We start from the raw sequence: 11645 nt of genomic DNA, 5'->3' as shown, positions 1-11645 counted from the left end.
GATTTCTTGAGGAATGATTTCCAAATTATTCCTTGAAAAATTTAGACGAAATTCTCCATAAGTCTATTGCCTTGAGTAAGATGAATTCTAGTGATCCTAGCTTTGGTGATTGTTTATTTGAGCTTACCAATCTCATGCGTGCCATAGGAGATGTTGGAATCATTAGCAATATCATTTCCGAAGCCATTAGAATTCATAAAGGTAACCATAGAAATCATCATTTATCTAATGAATTACCCTCTCTAGGAGTTGATCAATCACAAGATGATGTTGAACATGGATACCATGATGAGGATGATGATAGTGACTATGATCTTGATGATGCGATGATACACTTTGGTCTTATGGCAAATCTTCGCGGCTACATGGCCGCAGGAAAGGAATGGGTCCTTGATAGTGGATGTACTGATCATATGACCGGAGATAAAGATATATTCCGTGAGCTTGCTGAAAACGACGGCCCTCGAAAGTATGTCACTTTTGGTGATAACTCAAAGGGTAAGGTGGTTGGCCTAGGTAAGGTGGCCATCTCACATGATAGCTCCATACAAATTGTCATGCTCATTGAATCTCTTAGGTACAATTTACTTTCAATATCTAGACTTACTGATTTTGGTTTCAATGTCAACTTTACTGAGGTAGATTGCCAACTGTTTCGTAGAGACAATCGTAAAATGGTCTTTACTGGTATACACAGAGGTGATTTTACATTGTTGATTTCACTAAAAAGGCTCAGCCTAGAACTTGCTTAATTGCTAAGTCTTCTAAAGGCTGGTTGTGGCATAGAAGGCTAGGTCATGTGGGCATGCGAAATCTTGATAAGCTTATTAAAGGTGATCATATCCTTGGAGTGAAAGATGTCATTTTTGACAAGGATAGACTTTGTAGTGCTTGTCAGGCAGGGAAACAGGTTGGAGGATGTCATCGCGCGAAGAACATCATGACCACGAGAAGACCACTCGAGCTACTTCACATGGATCTCTTTGGTCCAAATTCCTACAAGAGTCTCGGTGGTAACTCATTTGATCTAGTCATAGTTGATGATTTTTCAAGATTTACGTGGGTGTTCTTTCTTGATGAAAAATCGCAGGTCCAAAAGAGCTTAAAAACTTCGCTAGGAAGGCCCAAAATCAATTTGACGTGAAGATCAAAAAGGTTCGGAGCAACAACGGAACGGAGTTCAAGAACGCAAATGTGGATACCTTTCTTGAAGAAGAGGGGATTTCACACGAGTTCTCGGCTACGTACACACCTCAACAAAATGGAGTTGTTGAGAGAAAGAACCGGACTCTTATTGAGATGGCAAGAATGATGCTTGATGAGTACAAGACTCTAAAACACTTTTGGGCGGAAGCGGTTGAGACAGCTTGTCATGCAACAAATCGCTTGTATCTTCACAAGCTACTCGGCAAGACAGCATACGAGCTCCTCACCGGTAACAAACCCCAAGTTGGATACTTTCGAGTATTTGGCTCAAAGTGCTACATTCTTGATAAGCATCGTCGTTCTAAATTTGCTCCTAAATCTCATGAAGGTTTCCTACTTGGTTATCGCTCAAACTCTCACACTTACCGTGTCTACAACAATTTCACCCGAAAGGTTGAAGAGACGGTAGATGTGAAGTTTGATGAATCTAACGGCTCGCAAGTAGAGCAATTGCCAATTGATGTAGGAGACAAAGACCCTTCGAAAGCAATTCAAGACTTGTCTATTGGCAAGATTCGTCCAACGGAGGTGAAGGAGAGTACCTCGTCCGTCCAAGTGGAAGCTTCTACCTCACGACAAGGTGAACCAAGAATTGATATGGAAGCATCCACAAGTGGGACACACCAAGACGAAGAAAATGAGGAAGCACACTGTCGGCGTTCTGGGAACGGGGGTCCCCAGACTTGCTTGCTTGCGGCCCATGGCGTGGCTAAGCAAGTGGGTCGTACGGCCCATCTTCATCAACAAGCCATCCAGGACCCTCGCGAGGGTCCAAGCCTCGCGAGGCGGACGACGCAAGACCTCCTCTGGAGTAGCCTAGCCAGGCAGGCTCACGAGGAGCGGAGATATCAAGGCGGGGCAAAACCTCACGAGGCTCTCGTGACGTGAGCCATGACGAACGGCACCAGGCGGGCACCAGCGCGCGCAACGTCCTTATTTCCTCTTTGGTGCTAAGGAGGTCAGCGCAGGCGAAGAGTACCGAGGCATCAGGAAAAGGTTTCTATATTGGTGCAACAAGACCAAGACCAGGAGGACGGCCAGACGGAGGTCATCGTGGACCCAAGATGGCGTCACCACCAGAGCTTTTCGCACGCGAAGACCACTTTTGTCAGGATAACTTGTACTAGATGTCCCCCTTTAAATTTGCCCGCCATTGTTGGCTCCCTTCCCGCTCGATATTTGGGAGGAGGACCAAGGCCTATATAAGTAGATCTAGCCACCAAAGAGGGGGGATGAGCTGGTCTCACCTCATCTGATCTTAGCTTGATCCAACCCGATCGAGAGCCTAACCACAAGAACACCTCAAACTCAGGAGGCTGTTCTTCCCTGGTACTATTCATCATCAGCCCTAGAGGCAATCCACCATCACCACACTGGAGTAGGGTATTACACCACAACGGTGGCCCGAACCAGTATAAACCTGGTGTCTTTCTGTGTTGCGAGTTCGTCGAGTTCGTCCGCGAGATCTTAGCGAGCTAGAGCTTAGATCGGTAGGAGGGAAAGACTTCGCGCGCACCCCAGTGTTAGAACCATAAGGGTTTGCCGGAACCCCACATCCGACATTTGGCGCGCCAGGTAGGGGTGCGCCGTAGCTTTCCGTCCATCAGTTCGTCGCTCCGTCGTCTCCATGGCGGACGCTCGCCGTGCTCGAGCTGAGCGTCGGGCTGCCCTCACCGCCCGCGTCGCTCAGACGGCTCCCGTTGGCGGGCCACCTCGTCGTTCTCCGTATCCCGCCGCCAACGCTGTCACCGGCCCGGCGGGGAATGAGCAGCAGGCGTCCTCGCTGCATCCTTCGGTGCGGCACGACGGCCGCACCGCTACTCCATCACTGACCCCTGCCGGTTCTTCGTCTCACGCGCACCGCGCTCCCATGGAGGCACGGGCCGCGCTCCTTGCGACGAACGAGCTCCTACGCTACCGCCCCGACGACAACCTCTACGAGGAGTGGCTCGACGCATCACCGAGCTCGTCCACGCTGCAGGGGGCTCTCCGGCGCCGTCCCACTCTCTGCCTCCCCCTCAACCAGCCGCGGGCGACGGGGCTCATGGCGTGCCTCCACCACCTCAGCCCCAAGACGACGCCTTGGCACCAAGGCGCGCGGCTCCGCGGCGTGATCCGCCGCGCCCGGCGCCCGCGCACGAAGAGAGAAGCTGCCAAGAAATCCCGCGGCCACGAGAAGCTGCACCTGCGCTGTGGGGACCCCGACTCATAAGTCGTGATCACCGAATGCACGTGTATAGTGATCCCAGAGATCAATGCTCACTGAACACATAAAAGATGAATAGCAAGAGTCTTACATCCATACATACCGTATTACACAAGTAGGACCATTATGGTCAAGTCTTGAGTATAACTTCGCAGAGGAAATATTCATCGATAACTTGGACCCATGCCATCTGCCTTAACCCTACAGGCATTCTGACTGGGAAGCGTCCTAACTCGCATGTTCGTCACTGAAGTATTCTTCATCATATCCTGTTCTTTCATGCCTGGCCAATAAAATAACCAGTGGCAAGCCAATGAGTACTTTCAATGTACTCGCAAGCAACCCAAGAGTGATAACAGAATAATTATGCAAGATTCTACTGCTAAATTGGCTGTTTTGCGGAGAGCTAGTTTTTCTCATGCAAGTATGATCAACATTTATCAAGGATATGAATGCGTCTGCAACAAGTATCAGGAGGTTATAGACATTAACATCGATAAAGAGTTATGAACAACTCATGTTCAAGCTCATCGTGACTTCCTCACGAATCACATGAACAGATTTACCACACCGTGTTGTTTTCCAGAAACATATGGGCGTAGTCTAAGCAGCACCACCGAACTGTCCTTGACCGTGGACACGGCTATTCGAATAATTTTACACTCTGCAGAGGTTGCACACTTTACCCACAAGATCCGGGGAACTTCCGTGTCATCCACGACCCGCGGCACCTCAAGTACCCGGGGTAAGCACCCGATCACTATCTTTCCCTAGACGACACTAACATTGAGTCCACTCGATTGGTTGTAACCCCCATGCCCAACATTTCACATTTTAAAATTGTGGAGCCTTGCTCCCATATTCATCACATACCACAAGCACGGGGTGCCAACGGTGTGTCCGGTGCCCTGTGAAAAAAAATCATGGCCGCCCTACCTGGCATGACCCCGTCCCAAGAGAGCGCAACAACGACTCTCCCATCACTAGTAATGCGGGCTCCAAGCTAGTATCGGCCTAGGTAATCAATAATGCCCTTTCCCATATAAGGGTAGAGTGGTCGCGCATGTTTGGTTGGGACGGTCGACAAATCTTAAATCTAGTCCGTCTTTGTAAACAACACTTTTATCAAGCCTCGGTACACCACCTCTCCACCAAGTAGTGACCTCATTCATCATCATCTCCCAGGGGCATCAATGGCACCCACTAGGGTTGTTTGCAAGTATGTCAAACCACACTTGTTTCTTTCCACGCATAACGCTGACCCACTTTGCGTAGCCATTTACTATAGCATATTTCTATAACCCACCAACACAACTCTAAGCAAGGGTAGAGTCATGAACAATGCAAGTATCAATGGAGTATGCAACGGAGGCAAGCCTAGCAAGGTTGCCATTCAAGGTATATCATGCACTCAGTGAAGCAACGAAAATGCTATTAAGATGTAAAATGGTTCCTCATGGTCAAAGGGCTGCTTGCCTGTTTTAACAAAGTCTTCGAGGTCTTCAAATATCTCTGGTCCAACTCCGAGCATTTCGTTTACTTCGTCAACTATCGTCGAAAGCAACCATAATAAGCAACACAACAAGGCAAAAATAAAAGTGCTCTAAAAATATGGATTTGACTTTTCTAGGACTTTACTGGTCATATGAAAAATAACCAGAGTGGTTTCATTGGAATTGGATTAGTGGATATTTCTGAACATTTCAATATGATGGAACCTATGGATCTATGGATTTGCAAGAAGTGTACAGAAATATATTTTTGAAAAAAGAGAAAAGGCACCCATTTAACAAATCATGATTTTAGAAGCATTTTGGAGTTGGTTTCACTGGATTTGGAGTCCAAATGAATTCCCTATGAATTTGCAAAGTGGACAAATATGAATAAATGGCTCATTATTTTGTGTGGCACAGAAAGTATTAAGAAAAGTGTTCATAAACTAAGTTATGAGCTTAGAAGCATCTAGGAATTTGAACCATGGCATTTGGATCAAATTTGAGCCCTCTGTGATGTTCTAAAGTTTATGACAGAAATGGAAAAATGGGATTTTATAATTATTTGTGAAAGAAATATTTTTGGAAAAATGTGCACATTACACCAACAAGTAGGTCATGATTTATGGAGTCACTAGAAATTTGAATCACCAGATTTGGAGTTCATTTGAATTATTTGTGGATTTTTGAAACTCACTGGAAAAGAAAAAGAAAAAGATTTGGGTTATACCTAAAGTTTGCACAGGGCAGAGTATAGTTGCTGGGCTGGCCCAGTGGCTCAGCGGCGCGGCTCTCGGGCGACGACGAAAGCGTATTCTGGCAGGGCCGTCTTTAGTGCGGGGAGGCGAAGAACGCGAGTGCGTCTCCACTTAAATGTCGGGGCCCGCTGGCCGAGTCGCTGACCTACGGGGCCCACCCGCAGGGTCGTCTCCTTCCTCCCGCTCGAATGGAACAGGGGCAGGAGGAGCTCGGCCGCTGCTCGTGCCGGCGACCCAGGCGATCCCTGGCGACGCTTTCTGCACCGGCGCGTTCAGCGCGATGAGGCGCGCCCGTCCATGTGCTTCGCACCCGCGGAGGAGCTCGGGAAGGGGAGAAGTTTTGCGCGCGAAGGAGACCAGTGACGGCGAAGAGGGACATGGCGCTACAGTGGGCCCTCGGGTGAGGGGAAAAGCGTGGGAGCTCCGCCTTGCTCAGGTGAGCCTGCTGGTCGAGAGAGGAGAGGGAGAAGGGCTCAGGCTTGGCTAAATTTAGGGGGAAGGTGACGGCGGCCATGAGAAGTGGGGAGCGGCTCTGGAGGTAAAGTGAGAGGTCCGGGAGAGAGCTAGGAGGGCGGTGAGTCGTATTGTGAGCTCGAAGCGGGGTCGGGAAGGCCAGATGAGAAGGGGCGAAGATGTGCCGCGGACCGCGTCCATGGTCTCGAGCTGGGCAACACCAGGGCCATATTGGCGCCTCTGGTCGTGTCTGGGGCACTCATGGGCGTGGACCAGGTCGAGGGAGGAGGAAAGGGGAAGCGGGGACGGGTCAGAGGCATCGCGCGTGTGAGGCTGCCCATTGGAGCCCTCGGGCGGCCGGTGCGCGTGCGAGCGGAGGCATCAGGAGGAAGAGAGAGGAGGGGGACAGGGTGGTGGCGTGTTGCGGACATCGAGGCACCTCGACTGGCGCAAGGGGGAGGCTCGAGGTGGTCGGGGATGCAGCGTCAACGGTCACCCGCTCTGCCTCGTGCTCCAGAGCACGTCTTTGGCCGGCATCCACGGCTTTTCCGCGCGCACTCGCGCGTCCACTTGTGTCTGGCAGCTGCAGGGGGTATGGGCAAAAGCTGAGGAGAGCCTTGGATGCTCTGGAATGCCAAGGAGGGAGAGAGAGGGAGAATGCTGCTGCCCAGAGAAGAAAAATGGGGTTCTAACCCCCTTAATCATGGCTCCTCGGGCAGGGAAAGATGCAGGAGGTAGAGGAGGAGCAGGTGAGGCCGTGGGAAGAAGTTCAGCTCATGGAGATTAGTGGAAATGGCCAAAACATGCATTTTAAGTTTCTGCCAGAAGGTGTTGGATGTAGGTTTGGGCAAGCAAATGGACTTCCCTTGTCATGAGGCCTGATAGGGTCAAATGGCCTGAGAAAATAAGAGGTTCCACCAAGATTGAGTTCATTTGGGCAAAGTTGCCAATGCAACTTTTGTAAACCCTAGAAATCAGCAGAAATGGACTTTCCAAGATTTAGTCATGCAAATCTATTCTCCTTGATGCACCACTTCGTGTAGTGTCATAATTTGAGGTTCTGAACATGTCCACAAAAGTTGACATCAAAAGGAGAAAGTTGCAAATGTAAAGTTGTTCAAACTTGGTTCCGGACAGGAAGGGTTTTGGGGCACTTTGATCAAGTTAACTTGTTCTCCAACTTGTGCCACTTGGTCTAGATGCATTATTACACCATTTGAGCATGTGCACCAAGTTTGAGAGCATTTGGACATGTTTGACAGTGCAAAGTTGTTCAAACTTGAAAAAGGACAGAAGTGGTTTTGAGAGGGTTTCATGGGGTTATACTGTTATCCATGACATGAGACTTGGCAAGATCATCAAACATGTCATATGTGAGATGCTAGCATTTTCTTGGAATTTTTGGGGAATATTTCCTTTGTAAATATTTCAAAAGCTTGAAATATCTAGAAGGGGTTTTTGAGGGATTTGACCAATATTTTGAACATGGCCATGTGTTGAAACTCTTATATATGGACAATATATGTCCACTTAGTTTCCCTAGGTTTTTCCAAAATATTTTTAAAGCATTAAAATAATTTTAACCTATTAAAGACAATTTCTGGACTTAAGAAAAAGCCTTTAAATAAAATAGGAAAGTAACTTTTAAGATTATATTTTTGTGGTTTCTGGGTGTCCTATATCTAATATGAGTCAAATATATTTTTGCAAAGATTTTTACTGCCCTTAATTAAGTACTTGCAGTGCAAATCTCAATTCAGGGGTTTTTGGAAAACTAATTTTTGAAAATACTATTTGGCCAAATTATTTTTGTAAGAAATTAATTTTTATGTCCTATACACATGGCATGATCATTGGGAAAGGTTTTTGGGTCAAGGAAAAGGAGTATAAGAGTTGGATGATTTATTTGATTTTTAGAGCACTTGCAAACAGCAGACAAAAGTCAAATCAAGCAAAGACCAAACACTCAAAAGTTTTTGTCAAACCACAATTTATCATGATTTATTAGCTTAGGTGTTGTGGCATGAAAATCAGGGTGTGGCATGCGCTCCCCGCGCCACCTCATCAAGACCGCGCGCCACCCGCAGCGGCGCAGCGCGGACCTCGCCAAGACCAAGCTCCACCTCCGAAGCGGGCCCCGGCAACCACGGCCGGCTGCCGCGCCTTCACCCCCGAGCTGCGTAGCGTCGCCTGGCCAGGCAAGTTCAAGCCGGATCTGCCTCCTCGCTACGACGGCACTGCCGACCCCGCAGAGTTCCTGCAGCTCTATGAGCTGAGCATCGAAGCGGCCAACGGTGACGAAAAATTCATGGCGAACTAGTTTCCCATGGCTCTCAAGGATGGAGCCCGCTCCTGGCTCCTGAACCTGCAGCACGGCTCGATCTCCTCCTGGGACGAGATGCGCGACCGCTTCATCACCAACTTCCAGGGCACTCACGACCGCCCGCCGGCTGCGGGTGACTTGCGCCGCGTCAAGCAGCAACCAGGAGAGACCCTCCAGAAGTACATCCAGCGCTTCAACAACACCCGCCTCAAGATCCCCAAGGTCACAGACGAGGCCATCATCTCCGCGTTTTCTGATGGCGTCCGCGACGTCAAGATGAAGGAAGAGCTCGCCATCCACGACGAGCTCTGCATATCTCAGGAGCTGTTCAACCTGGCGACCAAGTGTGCAAGAGCTGAAGAGGGGCGCCTTTCTCTCCTCGAGCTGCCAGCCGCAGGCGCAGAGGAGAAGAAAGCCAAGGCCAAGGACGTGAAGCGCAAGGAGGCGGTGGTGCTCGCAGCGGAGCCTGACACCAAGCGGGGCAGAGATCAGCCCGAGTCATCCAAGAACGGCCGACCGTTCTGCGCCTTCCACAACCTGAACACCCACAACACCAGCGACTGTCAGGAGCTCAGAGCCATACGGGAAGGACGCTACGGTCGATGCCCCGAGCGCAATGACCGGGGCTATGGCCACGGAGGAGGACGTGGAGGCGAACGCTGGGACGACCGTGGCCCGCGCCAGGAGTGGCGCGACCGGCCTTGTGAGGACCGCTGGTAGGACCAACCTCGCGAGGGCGCCTGGAGGGACCCGCCTCGTGAGGATCGCCCCCAGGGCAACACCTGTCTTCCCCCGCTGCCGCCACCAAGGAGGAACGACGACCACCACCAGGACGAGGGGGCAGGGGGCTTCCAGGAGTCGCGTGCAATCGCCTGCATCTTGGGCGGCGCCCAGGCCCCAGCCTCTCAGCGCCTCTTCAAACAGTTCGCTCGCAAGGTGAACGCAGTGCTCCCCAAGCTCGAGGCCACGCGCCCGCACAAGTGGTCCCAATGCGCCATCACTTTCAACTCGGCGGATCAGCTCAAGTGCGCAGCCACTGCTGGCGCCCTCCCTATGTTGTGTTCCCCAGTCATCAGCAATGTGCAGGTCACCAAGACCCTCATCGACGGTGGCGCAGGGCTCAACATCCTGTCCATCGACACGTTCGACAACCTCCAAGTGCCATATGAACAGCTCCAGCCCACCAAGCCTTTCTCAGGAGTGACCGACGGTTCCACCACACCAATAGGGCAGGTCCGCCTGCCTGTCACCTTCGGGGAGCGCAAGAACTACCGCACCGAGCTCATCGACTTCGACGTCGCGCACATCCGCCTGCCATATAATGCTATCCTCGAGTATCCAGCCCTGGCCAAGTTCATGGCAGTCACTCATCACGGCTACAACGTTCTCAAGATGCCAGGAAGCGGATGAATCATCATGGTCCCGTGTGAGGAGAGGGATGCAGTGTGCTCCCTTGAGCGTGCCTTTCAAGCCGCAGCAATCGACGACCCCGACAGTAGAAGCGAAGGCCCTCCGGAGACCGTTCCCAGGAAGAAGCAGCTGCGCCGTGCGGGACCTCAGGAGGATGGCGACGCGGCAGGAGCCTCGTCAGGATCTGCGCCCGTCCCAGGGGCGCCTCCCTCAAACGCATAGGAAAGCACGCCCGGCGCCCTCCTCAGGCAGGGCTCGGGGGCTCTCTTCTGGAAGGCCTCTAACCTTGCCAACCTCATGAGGGAGGCGCTTGGGCACCACTTGGAGGCGTGCTTCGCGGCACGTGACCCTTAGGAGAGCACAGGGAAGGGAGTGCCCACCACTCAGGAGTTCATCACCAAGACCACTCAGGAACTACAAGATGCAAGGGCCATGTGCGGCGACAGCCGCTCACAAGGGTGTCGGAGTAATTGGACACGGTTATCCCGAAGACGGCAAGACAATATTTCAAGACATCGGGGCTAGCAAAGCCCCTCAGTCCGACTGCCCGGCCGCTCCTGCCGGCTCCCCGTCCGACTGCTCCAACTGGCCGGCTGCCCGGCCGGCTGCCAGCTGACCGACTGCGCCGACTAGCCGGCTGCCGACTGCAGTCCGACCCGGCATCGACAAGACCCCGATGAGACGGCCATACTGCGGACAAGACAACCGTACCGCGACACCGTCATGTATAGTGTCACTTGTCCCCTGGCACTATTCATGAAGTGACCTAGGGGACAAGCATGACATGCACCATGCCTTGCTCCCATACCTCCACATAGCTTAGATACAAAGCTACCTCACACTATAAAAGGAGCCATCCATCCATCCAGGGGGGGAATCACTCTCACGTACACTCACGGCCATGAGCATGGCCGGCCACTAGCACGCCCTATATGCATATACCAAATCAGATGCACTTGGCACTGATCTCAGATACAGCTCCAGGAGCAACCCTGTACCAGATATACTACAGATACACAGACATGCAGGAGTAGGGGTATTATCTCTCCGGAGAGCCCTGAACCTGGGTAAACTAGCGCGTGCTACTCGCATACCCGCTCCCTGTCCTATCAGCAGCAGTCTTACCCTCACACAAAGCCCTTGTGGCATCTGTCGACTCACACCCCCCCGTGAGAATACCACGACAGTTGGCGCCCACCGTGGGGTGGTACTATGCTACCGCGCTGCTGCTGGTTTCGTAGTCCGGGCGGGACCATCTTCGCCATCACCACCGCGGCATCGCACCGTCCCTCCGATAGCGGTCGAGGGCTCGATATCGACGCGCCCTCGGAATGGCCGCGAGGGACGGCGCGTCCTCGCCGTCGGGACCATCTTCGCCATCACCGCCGCGGCGTCGCGCCGTCTCTCCGGTAGCGCTCGGGGGCTCGACTTCGACCCGCCCCCGGAGCGGCCGCGCGGGACGGCGCATCCTCGTCGTCGGCCTCGGCGCCTTCGTCATCATCACCGTTGCGACGCCGGATGTCCGTCCGCGCGCGCGCCGCCCGCGGGGCCTAGCTTGACCCCGGCCCCGCGCTGCTTCGTCTGTGGCTGCGCGCATGCTTCATCGCGGCGCCTCGCTCCGACCAGCTGGCTCCCCTCCGTACAGGCGCTGGCTGCAGCTTCTGTTCGAGCGGGCCGCCATCTCCTCCGTGACTTGCGTCCCGTGCGCGAGCCCCCGCCCGTGCTGGTGCAGGCCACCACCCCGAGCTCCCCGCTCCCCGTTTGCGCCTGCTCCGGTCGGCTCCGGCCTCCCGCCG

This window comes from Triticum aestivum, chromosome 5D (genome assembly GCF_018294505.1).
Source record: "Triticum aestivum cultivar Chinese Spring chromosome 5D, IWGSC CS RefSeq v2.1, whole genome shotgun sequence".
NCBI lineage: Eukaryota > Viridiplantae > Streptophyta > Magnoliopsida > Poales > Poaceae > Triticum > Triticum aestivum.
This window is presented reverse-complemented; position numbering follows the sequence as displayed.